The following is a 16,743-nucleotide window of genomic DNA, read 5'->3' as shown; positions in this document are numbered from 1 at the left end:
TTTTGACTCCTTGCAGCTCATTTAAATGTTTGCAATGTCAAAGATTTGAGCCAGCCTTTCATTTCGTCCTGCTTGGAAACCTTAAGCTTCTTTTGCAACTTAATTTGCTGATGGTGTCGAGGCTTAACGGAGTTCAGTGGAATCGCTCCGACAGAAGAAATTAAACCAAACTCCTGGGGAATTGCTCCACTCTCTCAATTTGTGGCAAATCACCAGGGGACCCGCTCACCGGGGCAACTGATAACCCACCCTTGATTCGGCACAAACAGTCCTCTCAAACACTCGTTAATTAGCTTCTGCCTCCAAACCCTTATCAGGCCTTCCAACGTCTACTTGTAAAGGCTTGTCCTTGATTCAGAATGCAGCTGAACTGCGTTTCATTAATATGACATGTTGGTGTGAGCGATGCTTCAGCGAGCATTCAGGCTGTGGTTGAACCGCTCCCTGTCAGTCTCCTGTTTCTCATAATGGAATGAAGAAAGAGAGGAAGTCTGTGGAGCGTCTATGGAGGAAGCCCTCAGAAATGAATCAGATTATATGGGCCAGGTGTCCTTTTACTGTTACAGACTATCTGCCCTAAAGTCAGTAACCCGAGGGCTGCTTGTTTTGACCTAACAGCTTTAACATTAGCTCAGTTCCAGCTCTTCCTAATGGTATGTTTGGTTTTATATGTTAAAGGTTTGAATGGCTGTTTAAATCCCAGATACATTACAAACAATTTAAAAGAGAGAAACATGGTGCAGAATAGAAATCTGACCTGTGCCTGTGTTTCCAGCGTTGGCTGAGGCTCGTGTGCCTTCAACGTGCTGCCTTGTTCATCATCAGTCACGAGTCATCTCCAGCTTTTTATCAGCTCTGTCCATGACCAACAGTTTAAACTTTAATCACATGTTTAAGGATCTTAAAAAAACTTTATACTATAAAGGAGTTTTTTGTACTTCACTTTATGCTCCCCACAATTCAGAGACGGAAGAGGATCATACGCTACGTTATTCTGACCGTCTCATCCATCATCCGGATCACGGCAGGCTGAATTCAGTGAACCTTCTCCCAGAATCTGGAACATTTAGCGCAGGTGTGGTCGACCTGTTTGAAAGGCCAGTACACCTCACAGCGCTCCTCACCAAGGTCTGATTCTGCTTTTCAGAAATCCTCTGATGGTGAGGCTTATCACAGAAGTCCTTCTCACCTGTTGTTCAAATCTTTTGTTTACAAGGGCAGCCAATCAGAAAAGTTGCCTTAAAACAGCTTATTACACAGAAGGGATGAACTGGGGTCTGCACAAAGGCCCTGTATAATGTAGAAAAAGATTTTTTAAAAATCATGAATAATGCAAAGCTACTCTGGAGTCAAACTATAAAAATATGTTGTTTGAAATGAAAAGAATAGGCCCACATTACAGTGCTGTGTGTCAGTGGCAGAAAGCACAGACGCGTAAACCATCGGTTCAGTCCACGAACAGAATCCGAGTATTAGCGGGCCATTAAAGCCTCGCTCTCGGGTAGCACCACACTGGACAGCGTTGTTATCTGTTGGAATGAGATGCATGGTGGGATAAAGGTGATCTTCTGGGACAGCAACGGTTTGAAACGTCCCAGAGCTGTCAGAGATAAATGGAGCTGAGTCACGCTCGGAGAAACAGCAGAACAAGGACAGAATGTTTTAAAGAATAATGGAGCTCATTTAAAGTCTGGACTCTGTTTACGTTCCTGCCTCGCCCGCTCTCAGTGCACACGGTCGTAACATCGTGGTTTTTTACCCCAATATAAAGTCGCCATAAAGGAGAAAAGTCACATTATTAAACATGAAATTCACACAAACTGAGGGGAGCTCGGTTACAGACACACTGCAGGGGTCCCTCGTCGTGTCTCCTATTCACTGATTTGGAACCAGGGCAAGTCAAGAAATGGGTCAGTATTTTTTAATATTTGCTCCTATTTATACAGACTGTATGAAACATTGATGGAGCTTCTGCTAAAAGTGAAGTCAATGTGACAGTGCCAAAACCCTGCAGTTCCTCTAACAACCACCAGAGGCTCCCTCAGCGAGTCAGTCCCCATAGACTCCCGTGTTAAAACGGCCGACTTTACAGCAGAAGTAAACGCACTCACAGGCCGATAGAAAACCTGTTTTGGTCTCCATGGATAGTTCCTCCTTCTATACATGTCATTGTACCAACAGACCATCCGAGAAGTCTGAGCTCCAGTTTTGATGAGTGTAATTCTAGGATATTATTTGGATGCTACTGATTTGCAAGTATCAGAGTCTGAGCGATGGTCGGTAATGTGTCCAAAAACCTGCCAGATTTAACACAGAATGCTAAAGTTAACGCTCCGTCCACCCAGCCAGCCGCTCCTCCGGCATCTTAATGGGGAAAAATAATAATACTGGTTATTTATACTAATAAGGGTAATGAATGAAAAGATGCCACATCAACATCCAGAGGCTGAATTCAAAGACAACGTAGATCAAAATGATGCATGATGGGGGGGAATTAACGGACCATACTCCGGTCTCAGTCGCTCCTGGGTTCTTGCTCCAGCAGGAACCCAGGAGCGACTCCACCAGCCGAGAGTCTGACAGTGAGTCCAAGGATTTCATCCTGATACCTGATGGCTGTAGGGTGTCGTTGCCCATAGAGGTCGTGTGTCCCTCCATGGATATGCCACCCAGACCGTCACTGACCAACACTGAACCAGTCGTGCTGAACGATGTTACAGGCAGCATGACGTCCTCCACGCTGTCTCCAGACCATTTCACGTCTGTCACATGAGTTCAGGATGAACCTGCTCTCGTCTCTGGAAAGCTCAGGCTACCAGTGCTGATTCTGGTATTCTTTGGCAAATGCCAATCAGGCTCCACGGTGCTGGGCAGTGAGCACAGGGTCCACTAGTCAGCGTCGAGCCCGAGTGCCGCCTCTGTAGGGTCCAGGTATCACCTTGTGCTACCAGTAGGGACACTGACCCTGGACAAATGCAAAACTAGTGAAAACAGTCACCTGTGAGATCATCCCTGCTTGGGGGTGGTCTCATTGTTGCCCCGCTCACGCACCTGTTGTTGCTTTCATTACCACCAAAGCAGCTGGTCCTGACTAACAGCCTAACTGAGCAGATCCATGTCCAAGAAGTTCCACTGACTCGATGCTGGATTTAAAGTGTTCCTTTGATTTTTATATATTTCTTATATTTTTTTAACCACCTGTATTACCATGAACATGATTATCAGATCACATGTTCACAGACATGACGAATTCGTCAGTGCAGTCACAGGATGTTCTGCTGCTAAGGAACGTGGGTAATCGTGTGTGTGTGTCACAGTAAGAGGTTAACTGTCTGTCATGTTCGTGTATGAACACAGCAGGTATATAAACACCTGTACTTCCTGTCATCTTTGGTAACTGCCCACACGCTTTCTGTTGGTGCATTTGAGCCTTGCTCATTATTTTAACCCCCCCGAACTGATTCAGATTCAACTTTGACCCCAACATTAATCCTTTCCACCTGGAGCTCCCATCCCTTCATAAGCGTGCTGCTGCTGGTGTGATGAACCGGCAGTGACGTCCTGTTTTCTACCTGAGCAGCAGGAACTGTCGACATGTCATAAACACACAGGCATGACCAGCAGCTCTGGGGATGTTTGTAGGAGAAAGGTCTTCGTGTTATTTTAGTCGCAGTACATTCCCACGCTTTCTTTCTTTTCTTTTCCTTTTTTTTAGAACAATGGAAAATGTCCAAAGCTTATGATGAAGCAGGATAACCATACATGACAAACTGAGTGTGTTATATGTAAAGTCATATACGTGACCTCATGTGAAATGCTGGTGGTAGTCGTGCAGGTCCAGTCCTCTGTGGCAAAATTCAGGTCTCTGAGTCCGCCTGTTGCTGCAATCACTCAGAACATGGGCTGCTTCAGATGAAACCAACCAATCATTGTCAATCACTTCATGTCACACACGCAGAGCAGCACAGCCACTTACAACCCCCCGTCGACTTCACCCGCCGTCAGAGGCCAAGATTGCCACTGTAGCTCCAGTCAAGTGACCGCTGGTGATGAAGAGACCACCCATTCCTCCACAGACAAAAAAATGAGGGAACTGGGACATCTCATGGCTGAGTTAGGACGAGACCTCCGATACAGAGCCCCCCAGTTTGACTCCCAGCTGACTGTCCTCTTTATCCACATTTTCCATCTCACTATAATCACAAGCATCAAAAAATCTTTATAATAACAGAAGGAATCGAATAAAGAAGAGTGGAAACTGGAGTAACAGCAGGGATTTCAAACCAATGCTGGGAGGAGCTCAACTCATTCATGCTAAAGATCGGGGAATCCTCTATGCATGTTGTGTTTGTATTACTCCTCATTGTTAATGTGCATATACCAGTATGTGCCTTGAACGAGCATTATATCATGTAGAAGTATACGAAACAGTGAGTGCAAATGGAAAATCAATCAATCAATCAAATAGGACCAAATCACAAAGTAAAGACCTACAATAATTCAGAGAAAACCCAACAATCAGTCGAGCCCCTATGAACAAGCACTGCTGACCCCGACCCACAAACACTGACCCTGAACTTCAACAGGTAACAAACTGATGAGCAGACAGGCTGCAGCCGCGTTTCTACCTGTTCATGTTTCTACAGTAGAATCACCATGGCGACCACTTTAAACGCTGTTTGTGCTGGTTTCCATCTTTGTTACGTGCTTTCAGTTTTGTGTTCATACCTAAATACTAAGACGAAGATTGTACGTGTGCTCATTAGGATACGGATTTGAGTTGGAGTGTGGCTGCAGCCTCAGTTTATGTTGTTACATTGTGATTATGTGTCAGTGAGTTTCAGCTATTTTACAGTAACATGAAAGTAATGTAAAGAGTAACATAATGAATTACTTTGTCCTGGGAGTAATTAACCAAGCTAGTGCGTTATTTTTAAGAAAATTAATACATGTAATATTTATTACATCTACATATGTAATAATTAGCAAAATAACAGAAACACCTCCAACATACACAAACATTTGAGGGTGCAGCATGCAACTGTTCTGCACAGATGCAAAGTGATGCTGTTTCGTGATTGTCACGGCGGGGTGCGCCGGTGTGAGGAAAGAGGTAGACCCAGATGCAGACATGGTGGAGACAAACGTAGTTTCAAAAATAAAGCGAGCCTTTATTGGCTGATTGCAGAAGAAAAACAAGGAACTAGGGAAACTAAGGAGGCTATGAACACTGTTAACAAAAAGGCTGTGACACTCAGTGAAAAAGTAGGAAAAACTATGAACACTGAGTAAACTAGAAACAGAGAAACAATGGAGTAAACCTATGAAAACTGTGGTGAGGTTAACAGAGGATCTGACAACGACTGAGCAGAAACACACGGATTAAGTACACATAACAAATCATCAGGGGAAGCAGAATCACACGGGGAAAACAGCTGACAACAATTAACATAATGACAGGACAGGGGCCGTGAAGCTAAATACAATAAACAAAAAACACAAGGATCCTTCAAAATAAAACGGGAAACATAACGAGACCCAGACATGACTCGAACTAGACAAACAAAGAAAACGTGGACATGAAACATGACAGATAAACACAGAAAACTTCACACAGGGATGAGACAAATGGGAGCTTGATAAATCATGAATTAAAACTGTAACCCAGACATGACAGAATGTAACCAGATAAACTGAAATGAAACTAGACTGAAAGGAATAAGAGAAACACCAAGAACTCAGAATACTGGGTCACATGACCCAGGACCATGACAGTGATGGTGGTGACTCGATGAGAGAAATCTGTAAGGAATCAAATCAATAAGTGATATTGATAATGGAATCAAAATTGCTAAATTCCTATTGATTCCCATCCCTACGATAAAACCTCTGGTAGGTCCAGGCTCAGGGAGCGTTGGCCGCATCCGAGGTAGTGGAGGTTCTTGTATAGCATTTTTTCACTTGAGCGCTCAGTCACTAGGTTGAAGAGTTATTTATCACAGAAGGTTTTTCACCTTGTAGTTCTATGTGCAGTGATAAAACCCAGTGTGATTTCATTCATGGCTGCGTTGAGACAAAAACTACATGAGAGCCAAAAGAATCAACGCGAGGCTTCGGAGCAGAAATAACTGTGTTAATGTAAAATCATTTAGTATTCACATATAGAGAAGAGAAGTGAAGAAGAGGGTGAATCTCAAGCAGATTTAAAAAAAACTAAATGCAATAATTGTATATTTAATCAAAGAAAAACTGAAGTGAATGAGTCTTTAGACAGTCACACGATGTTTGTGGTGGTTGTTCTTGTCTCTCTCCATGCTTCACAAAACCTCAGGGGGCAGTGATTAGTCAGCATCAGATAGATCAGGGTTGATTCAGGTTTTCTGATTGCATTGAATTTTTATTGATTATTGCAGTTAACGCCTGCAACCGTTACACGAACCATCTAACCTGTAGTTAAAGTAAAACTCTACATGATGTATTAGGTTACTTTAACGTGCCGTCAGTGATATAAAAACTATATAAAGAAAAAAAATTATATTTTAAAAAAGGGATAAATGAGCCAATAGAAAGATTTGTCGGGCTGAGTGTGACGAACGAATCATTTCGAGTGTCGTTGTGTTGTGGGAGCTCAGGGTTCACAGACGTCAACGCTCATCTCGTTTGATTTGTTTTTTTTAACTGTTATTTAATCGGAAGTGAAACTCTGGAGATTAACCTTCTGAACCCAGTCAGTGTGTGCTCTGGTTTTGCTCTTCAAACGTTTTCACTCACCGTCGGTTCATTTGTCAGTATAAAGACAATTAAAGATCTCTATTTAAACACAACCAACCTCGCAGAAGGAGAAAAACACAATTACAATCCGAAAATTATTTTAAAGAAGACAAATTAAAGTTAGATTTCTGTCAACACAAACAGCCACAAAGATCAGCAGCGAGGGTCTCTGTGAGCTCGTTTGGTTCACTGGTTCAGCTCTTTGTGAAGGCTGGGAGGTGGTGGCCGTCATCAGACCCTTCTGTTATATCAGCCTATCCCAGCTGACACAGGGCAGGAGGCAGGAAACGCCCTGGGCAGTCCATCACACGACATCATCAAACAATCAAAATAACTTTATTTAATGATTTTTTTAATGAAACATGCTTTTCTTTGTTGCCTGGTGGTTTGATGGTTGGAGCACTCTCCTGCAGCAGTGATAACCACTGAGCTGCTGTGCTGCCTCACATTTAAAGGACCACTCCACATATATTACATAAGCCAGTATTGCCTCAGTTACCTCTGAGCTGGGCCAACCAGGCTAAACTTAGCTAGGCCCCAAAACCACTGCAGAGAGCTCTGTTTAACGTTGTGATGTTATTATATTTATTCCAACAAACAATTTTCCAAAATGAAAAATATATTTTTTAAAAAGGTCACATCTCAGTGGGAGACGTTTCTCTAAATCCGTCTTCATGCTTCTTTTCTTTAGCGTTCCAGACAGCAGTTTCTGTTCGCATGGTGCTGCATGGCGTGCAGGTTCTCAAATATGTGACCGCACTTTTAATGAAAGCTTCTAATAAAAATGTGGTGGGGGATTTGCTGCCTCTCGCTGTTTGTCCACAAGAGATGACGTGCTGTTACCCACAAACCCGAGCAGCTCTGTCGGATTCACGTGGCTGCGTGTGCAGCTGGTAACGTGCTGAAATGTAGCGCCGTTTTCCATTAATGCACTGTGTTCACACTGTAAACAGGTCGATGGGAAGCACACATTGCGTTGCCTCCCACAGCTGTGTGTGTGTGTGTGTGTGTGTGTGTGTGTGTGTGTGTGTGTGTGTGTGTGTGTGTCTACCTGTCTTTGAGCTGGACCTGCAGCCCCCGGGCCCGGTGCTCGACCCGTATAAAAGCTTCAGGTTCGCTCTTTTCTCTCCATCTCTGACAGCATCACTATCTTTTGCTTTGTTTGGTTTCCACTCCACAGCACCTCCACCTCAGCCCGCCCACACATCCACATGCACAGCACCGACGTCGCTGACTAACACACATCACTTTTAAATGACTCCGTTTGGTTTATAACGTTCGTTGTATTTTCTCCTTCGCTGTTTGTGTTCTGATAAAAATCAAATCCTAATAATCGAGAGTTACTCTGCTGTTCTGCTGTTTCTCATGTTCAAACTGTGGATGTGCTCTAAAGGCTCAGTGTTACGGTTTCTCTTCTCGTGGACGTGCCGTTTTGTTAAAGCAGCGTTAAGGGATCCTTTTGCATCTGTGCCCTGACACATTTACAGCAAGTGACGTGAAATTAAACAGGAAGTGGAACAGAGAGGTCCCAGCAAACGTAAACCAGTTTCTCCTGCCTCATAAACCTGCAAATTACAGCATGTGGTTCTCCAGCCTTGCAGCCTTCCTAACTGTGTAGGACCTCTGTCAGCTCGAGCGTTTCCCCATTACTTTTATCTCCAAAAACACCTCGGATGTCCTGGTGAAATGCAGGAGGCATCTTAGATCAGCTGCATTACAACACTGTTGTGCTATGGTAACATATCAGCACAGATGCCCCGCCCACCTGCTGTCCAAACTTTATGTATATGAGGGGAAGTTAATTAGAAGAAAGTTGTGTGGAGGGAGAGAGCTCTAAAGGAGGACGTTTCGCACAGAGGATGAACTGAGGAGCACCGAAGCCCAGATTAAGATACAGAAGGATTATTTTTAGCTGTTAATCATGCAAAACTGCTGTAGTGCTAAAATAACAAAATATGGTGCTGAAATCAGAGGAGATGAACAGAAGAGCTTTGATTTAAAGGTGCTTATAAAAAATAAATTCCCTGTTTCACGATGTGGATGTTGTAGTGTTACCATGTCGTTTGGCCACTCTTTGTTTCTTAAAGTTAACTTTTACCTGAGTTGCCAAGAAAACTGTCCTCATGAACTGGAAAAATAAAAATAATCTTAATTCTAACCAATATAGAAATGATCTATTAGATTACATTAGTCTTGATACAGCCTCTGACACCACATCAGATCAATCGCTCTGGGCTCCTTTGATCAGCTCCATCATAGTGGGGGTGGGGGGTCATAGTTTGGTCCCACCTTGGCTGTTGTGATTGGTGTGGTGGTAGGGACAGGCTTGGGGCGTCGGGGGATTCCCCAGGAGCATCTTCCTTGGAGGGCTCAACCCGGGGTAGCGGTCACGGCCTATTAAGGGCTCTGTTGGCTCTTAGGTGACGGTTTCCTCGTGGCTGCATGCAGCGGGGCTAGGGGAGGGTCTGTGCTGACGGATGTTGGTTACTGACCTGGTAGCCTGGCTGCCTCTGGGTGGGTCCGGGGCGAGCATGGAGTTCTGGGGGTGCTCCGCCTTGGGGGCTTGGGTCCTGGTTGGTGTGTTGCCTGGGTTGTAGGCAGGTGGGTGTATGGGGGCTTAGCCTTGGCGCAAGGTGCCGCCAGTGCATCGAGCCACCTGGGGGGCTCATCAACTGGTGGGGAGGCTGTTACATCTTTGCAGGAGGTCTGCTCTCTCCAGGAGATATAGGAGAAGTGGAGGAAGAACTCAGCCTGGGTGTCTATTGTTCTGTGTAGTCTGGGAGATGAGTGGATGATGTGGTGGGTGCAGTTTTCTCTGCAGTGGGGTCGGGCGGCGCTGCTGAACTGGGCCCCGGTCCGGATGGGCCTGGGCCCCCTTGCCCTGGTCTCTGGGCCTGGGGCTCGGTCACTCAGGCGCAGCTGGCTGCCGGCGGAGCTCACGGGCGCGTCACTGCAACCCCCCCTGGCTTCTGCTCCGCGGCTGCTGAGTGAGCCCTCATCTGGGACTCTCCTCAGCTCTTTCTGGGACAGTGGCGCGGCTGCCCCTCTGTTGGTCTTCCTTGGTCTCTTGTGTTCTGGGGGCCTCTGGATGTCTGGAGTTTTGATCTCCTCCATACCTGCTTCATGCCCTGGAGGACGGGGCTGTGGCCCCCCCACACCCTCTAGCAGATCATTACATGAAGGAACCTTTTAAATACTCATGCTCACAGGTGTACACACGGGTGCTCACACACACAAACTACACCCTTTTTGGCTCCTACCTCAAAGCACACTGTGTGCTGTCGATCGTACGTGCTGCACAATAATGTTTAATATTTACTGTTAGATTCACATAGATCATCGTGATGATGTTGTTTATTATATTGCTCTCTTTTTGCTTGTTTTCTCTTTTTTCTTTCTCAACAGGTGATCCAGGTGATTGATATTTGTATTTTTTGTCTGTTTGTTTTGTTGTTTTTTTGTTTTTTGCCCTTTATCCCCGTCCCTCTTCCCCGCTCTTTTTCTTTCCCTCTTTCTTTCCCCAGTCAAGTCTGTCCCGTGTTTAGCAAGTGAAAATAAAGTAAACAATAAAAGCAAAGGTGAATCAAATGGACCGTTAAGGCAAGGCTGGGATGGTCCATTTGGTAAAGTAAATCCTTTGGGCACCTTTCTTTGCCTTTAGACAATAATTCTGATGACAAAAGAGCCAAACGGGACAGGCGGGAAAAAAAGAAAAAGACTTGTATCTGGGTTGTCCTACCTCTCACCTGAACCTGATTCTGACCTGAATCTCAAACAGCTCTGTAAAGTTCCTCCCTAAAAGAAATGACCAAGCATAATGTCCCTGCTTTCCATCCTGACAGTCCTCACAAAGACAGACGTACAAGCACACACACCGTTGGACAGCTCATTTGTTAAACTCGGGGAGAATGATCTGATTTCCTCTCCTCCGTCTCCTACTCGACCTTTTCCCCGTGTTTGCCAATCAGTCTCTCTCCCTCTGTTCCTCTCGTCTTCAGTCTAATTTTCTCTGCTTTATAATTTCCTCCATTGATTTTTTTGGAGGACGGCTACAGTCGAGGGAATCGGGCCAGAGCACACAGCCCGTCTCTTTTAACTGAGCTCAAACGAGGAGAAGAAATTGTGTTTTGGCTCCTCGATCGTTTCAGTTCACGAGCTCGTTCACCACAGGAGCACGTCTGACCTTGTTTCACACTGACCGGGTTTGTAAGAACTTTCCTCTCCACTTCATTCGGTGCACAATAAAGTCGTGATTAAAGTCTTATAGGGTTTTAATTGCTGTGTCCAAAATCACACTTTCCTTCTTTTGTTGGTGACTTCCAATAGTTGAGAGTACAGTAGTTCACTCCTCTGACCCATCACACTAACTGCTCACAGCAGTGACCTCCAGTTCTTCACTTTTTAAATATGTTTGGCCATAATTAAGTCCACAGATTTGGCATGTTTAAAAATCTAAAAGTTAAAACAGCCCACCTGCCTCACCTCATGTTGCTTACATCTAATCTCTTTGGCTCAAGTACATAATAAAACAGAAAGCATAAATATGTCTCCAGGGCTTATCTCAGTAATAACAATAATAACAGTGAAGCGTAAATAATATTTTTATATAGTCACACAAAAGATCACTTCCTGATGACCAGGAAAGCCGATCTAAAAATTAGCCAATGAACTAGACACAGTACACGTTCTGCATAATACAGAGAAAGCCTCAGAAGACCAAATGGATTCATCCAGTAAATCTAAAATATTATGACTAGTGCAACATTTATGGTTTGAACTGACATGGAAAAACTTGGCAGTCTAGGATTGGGTTTTATCAAAACCTGCAGTTTCTCTAACGTCCAGCAGAGGCAGCAGTGAGTCGGTCCTCATAGACTCCCATGTTAAAACTTCGCAGCTAATACAAACGTGTTCACAGCCTCATACACACACTGTTTGGACTCTATAGGTAACTTCCTCCTTTATAACACCTGTATGGAGGGAAAATGTTTTTATGCCTCACCTGGATTATAGTTTATATTATTATGGGCGTGGTCTGCTTTGACTGATAGGTGGATGGTGACACAGGTATCTGCTACCTGTCTGAGGCTTCACCTCAGCTGTCGTGTCGCTGAACTGGACCTCTGGACTGTGTTTGTGCTGTTGGAGCCTTTAGGGGCATTTTAATGACATCATGTGACCTAGAGAGGAATGCACCGAGGTTACATGCACTAGTTTGTCAGTGTGTAGTTTGTTGGCCCTGCATCTCTTACCTTCTATTCCTGAAAGCATCAGTGTTTGGATCAATCTTGTTTTAGGGGCAGCTTGCATCCATTGTTGAGCTGCGTGCACCATTTTCATCTTTACCGGTGCAGTTACCCTAACAAGTGCTGAATCCACAAATCAGTCTCTCTTTGGTAAAAGTCTCTGAGGACCTGAGTTATCAGACCAAAGCTCTTTTAACCTGAGGCCATAGTAGAATTAGTTTGCCTTTTAACAACAGCAGCTGAATGTATGAGTAGCTCGAGTCAAGTATTTGTGTAGGTGGACTAAAGCTATCCACCTTTTTCCACAACTGAGTTATTTATGATCACTGGCAGAGGAGTGACCCCTCCCCCTTTCCTGTGGTCTACTATAATCGCTTTTGTCTTGCCAACATTCAAACCTGTTTTACGCGATTTTTCCAGGGTAGTCACATCTTCCCTGTGAAATCAGTCTCTCCCACGAGTGCTGTGCAATCTGCAAACTTCGCAGTGACCTTATTGGCCTTGTTTGCCATGCAGCCATGGGTACAGATCGAGTGCAGAAAGGGACTGGTACACCCATTCTGACTATTAGTGAAGAAGATGTATGCTGTCCACCTTACTTCTTGAAGATGCCCAGTCCAAACCTCTGTGATCTAGTCATAAAAGACAGAGATCAGACCAGTGGTGTGCAGTGACTTTTACAAAATGGCAAGCACGGGGAAAGCTGCCGGCCTCTGTGCCTACCCAGCTCCAGTCACTGTTAATGGGAGACAGATACACCCTTAAAATAGAGACAGGTACAGTTTCCTATGGGTGCAAAACAAGAAGCGCTTTCAGCAACAACAGCTGACTCCAAAACAGTGCTGTCTGAGTTTGAGGAGCAGAGAGATTGATTTACTTTGGTATGTTTTTATTTATTTTTAGATTTGAGAAGTCAAACACTGCTTGCCTTGCTGGTCCTGATGGAATGCCACTGGTTTACACTGAGAAACTTACTGACCAACATAGAGAGCTCGTCCACAAAGAGCATCCTCAGTCCTCGTATAGGTGACCCTCCCATCCATTGCCTCTGTTCTGCAGGAGGGATCATGCAGATGATGGATTCAACCAGCCCCTAAAAAACTTGCTCACTGTGGGGATAAGAGCTCTGGGTCCCCGGTCACTGAAGCTGGTCACGTTCTGTGGAAGAGGTACGCTGATAACAGATTTAAAGTAGAACAGCATAATCCAAAGGGAGGTGGAAATATTAAAAACTGTCACCTGCAAGCTGCTGAACGCAGACATTCATAACATGACCAGAAATATCGTCCAGGCCAGAAGCCTCAGCTAAGTTTGCTAAACTGCTTAATGCGCATGAGTGAAGTGCACTTCAGTGTACTTCCATCACCTGGGAGGAAGGATATTATATCACTGAGCATCCTCGTGATTATACAAAAGGCCAGCATTTGTTGCAATCATGAAGGCTCACAGTTTGTTTGTGCAGAAATAACAGCTGGCGCGTTGCCTTCATGCTGTAAATGTGTGTGTGTTCTCACACAAACAGGCGTGTTTCCATCACTTCAAAGGACACAGCATTACATTAACATACATTTCCTGCGGACCATAAACCCAGTCTGCGCCTGACATTTGCTGTTTCTGTCTGTGACGACTTTTTGTGCATGTAAAGGAGAGCTGCGTCTGTTTAAACTGATGTTCACACAACATGAGAGGAACACACAGAGAAACAGGAGCATAGAAACAGAGCTGAAACTGGACTCCCTCAAGCTTCACGCTGGTGTAGTGTTACATTACTGTAAAATGACCCGAGTTACGATTCATAATTTATAAGAAGTACGCAGCTAATATTAAGTTTTATTCTTATTTTGATCAATTATTCTCAGCTTTTAGAAAACCCTCAGCAGCCATGCATCTTCAGACACCCTCTTCCTCCCTATTTATCCTCATTATCAAACATGTAGTTGACATAGAAATAATATTTAGCAGGATAAAAACGTTGTTGAGCTTCAGAGCAGCAGCTTTCTGCAGCACTGGTGGAGCTGAAAAACATCAGAATGATTATTTAAATGTGACATTTGCTATAACTGTCGAGGATTTCTGAAAACACTCTTTTTATCTTGCAACTTGTGAATTTCTGACTCTTCTCACAGATTTTCATGATGCATATTAAGCAGCCCAGCAGTGATGATCTCTGCTTCTCACCCACTTACTCCCTCTTGTGTTCTGTTGCTATTCCTGTAGAGCAGCTCTGAGTCAAAAAGTCCTGCAGGAATCAAACAGGAAAAACGCTGTTTTCATGCAACTCGTGTTGTGATGAAACAGCCGGCAGCAACCTGGAAGACGAAGCAGAGACCTGCAGCACCGACACAACGCTTTCATGCTGCAGCCGCACACAGGCCCTTCAGCCCGTTGCAAAGGATGCTCGTCCACTCAGCGCCCACGAGCGGCACTTTGGCCTCGTCCGAGGTCACGAGCAGGTCAGAAAATAACTTCCCACGACCGACTAAACTCTCAGCGCCAAACACGACACTCTGCATTGTAGTGCTTCCATCAAAGGCACTCATGGTTTCTCTTTCTGTTCCTCAGAGCTTTGTATTATTACTGTATAGTCAACCATGCTGCACATGCATCACTGGCCCAATCATCAAATAAGCTAATTTACATCATGGAGCCCTGCTCTCAAAACTGACATAGATGTAACTGTCTGTGAAACTGGATTTAAGAAAAAAGTACTTAAAGTTTGTTTTTTTTAAAGCATGTTTAGCACCAACTCCTGTCGTCTGTGGATTTGGTTTTCTCAGAGACGTCCTCCACCCATTTAATCAGGAGCTGTCAGTATTTACTCCCACACAGCAGATATCTGCAGGTTATATATTACAGATACATCTTAAAAATTAGAATACTGTGAAAGAGTTAAATATTTTGGTCACTTATTTCAGAAAGTGAATGAATAAAGGATATTTCAAACAGAAATGTCAGGCTTCTGAAAAGTACGTCCATTTCTGTCTTGATGCATGCTCAGTCATCCAGACAAGTAAAGAAAAGTCCCAGAAAGTTGATTCTGTTCATCTGGACGTTTTCAGTGGGAGAAACGTTTCGTCATCATCCAGGTGAGTCTTCAGTCTCAGCTGACTGCAGGTTTCCAACTTTAAAAACAGGACATTTGCACAATAACTGAAACCAGCCCACTGAATGAACACTGGGCTGTGAGATCAGTTCCTTGATCGTTAATATGCAAATTTTCATGGCCATTGATCAAAGACATTCATCAATGGCCATGAGTACCGTGGGGAATGGCTGCAATCACAGCATTGTAAGTTATATCCTGTCACGCACTCCAGATGTGAGGAGTAACGTGTGATTCGTAAAAATAAGGTGCGTTTGGTCTGCACAGGATAATAACCTGGGTTGTTGTTGTTATTTAAACATTTCTCTGCTTGTTTTTAAAGGAAATCCCATCTGATTTCTGTCATCATTTACTGTATTTGTCTTTATTGTTTTAGATGAAGTACTGATTAAACTGAATACCAACATTTTACTTCGTTTTTATTGTAAGAACATGAACATACAGTGTATATTTGCATGATAAACTGGCTGTGTATTGTGCTTCTGGCACGCCACTGTGTGCCTTATTTGATTGTGAAAAACTCCATGATGTAAATTAGCATTTAAATTTGCCATGAGTAGCGTTTCATTTTTCTTCATACAACAGACGGTGTGTATTTCTGTGTCTCTGTGCTGTTTACAAAAATTCTCTTTATGAAAGATCCTCAGGCTGAGACTGGGAGCAGATCACATCAGAAAGAGCTTCCGGTGTAAATGTATTTACGTCCAATGTATTTTTTTTTCTAGTAAAATACAGTTAAATATAATATATATAATATATATAATATATATAATATATATATACCGCGATGACTCTGCGGTGGTTGGATGCATCAGCAGGGATGATGAGACAGAGTACCGGGCTGTGGTCGACTCCTTTGTCACATGGTGTGAGCAGAATCATCTGCAGCTCAACGTGGCAAAGACCAAGGAACTGATCGTGGACTTCAGGAAGACCAGGAAACACTTGACCCCTGTTTCAATCCAGGGGGTCGGTGTTGACATTGTGGAGGACTATAAATACCTTGGAGTTCACATTGACAATAAACTGGACTGGGCTAAAAACACCACAGCACTTTACAGGAAGGGCCAGAGTCGTCTCTATTTTTTGAGGCGACTGAGGTCCTTCAACATCTGCCAGAAAATGCTGAGGATTTTCTATGAGTCTGTTGTGGCCAGTGCGATCCTCTATGCTGCTGCATGCTGGGGGAGCAGGCTGAGGGTCGCAGATGCCAACAGACTTAATAAACTGATCCGTAAGGCCAGCAATGTTGTGGGGATGGAGCTGGACTCCCTCAAGGTGGTGTCGGAGAGGCGGATGCTGTCCAAGATAAAGACAATGTTGGATAACACCTCCCACCCACTCCATGACATGTTGGTCAGTCACAGGAGCTCGTTCAGTGAGAGACTGAGATTACCGAAAAGCACCACTGAACGACACAGGAAATCATTCCTGCCTGTGGCCATGTCCCTGTACAACGCATCCACTTAACACACTGTTTGCTGCTACAACTACACATGTTTCTTTTCCAAATATTTATTTATAAGTGACTTATGTATGTATGTATGTATGTATGTATGTATATATATGTATATATTGTACTATTCTTAGTTAGCGTATTGTCTGTCTTGTCTTAATGTTGGT

Source organism: Rhamphochromis longiceps, linkage group LG1 (assembly GCF_057381845.1).
Source record: "Rhamphochromis longiceps isolate RC_006_pf linkage group LG1, R_longiceps_female_GT1.1, whole genome shotgun sequence".
NCBI lineage: Eukaryota > Metazoa > Chordata > Actinopteri > Cichliformes > Cichlidae > Rhamphochromis > Rhamphochromis longiceps.
Note: the sequence above shows the minus strand (reverse complement) of the source record.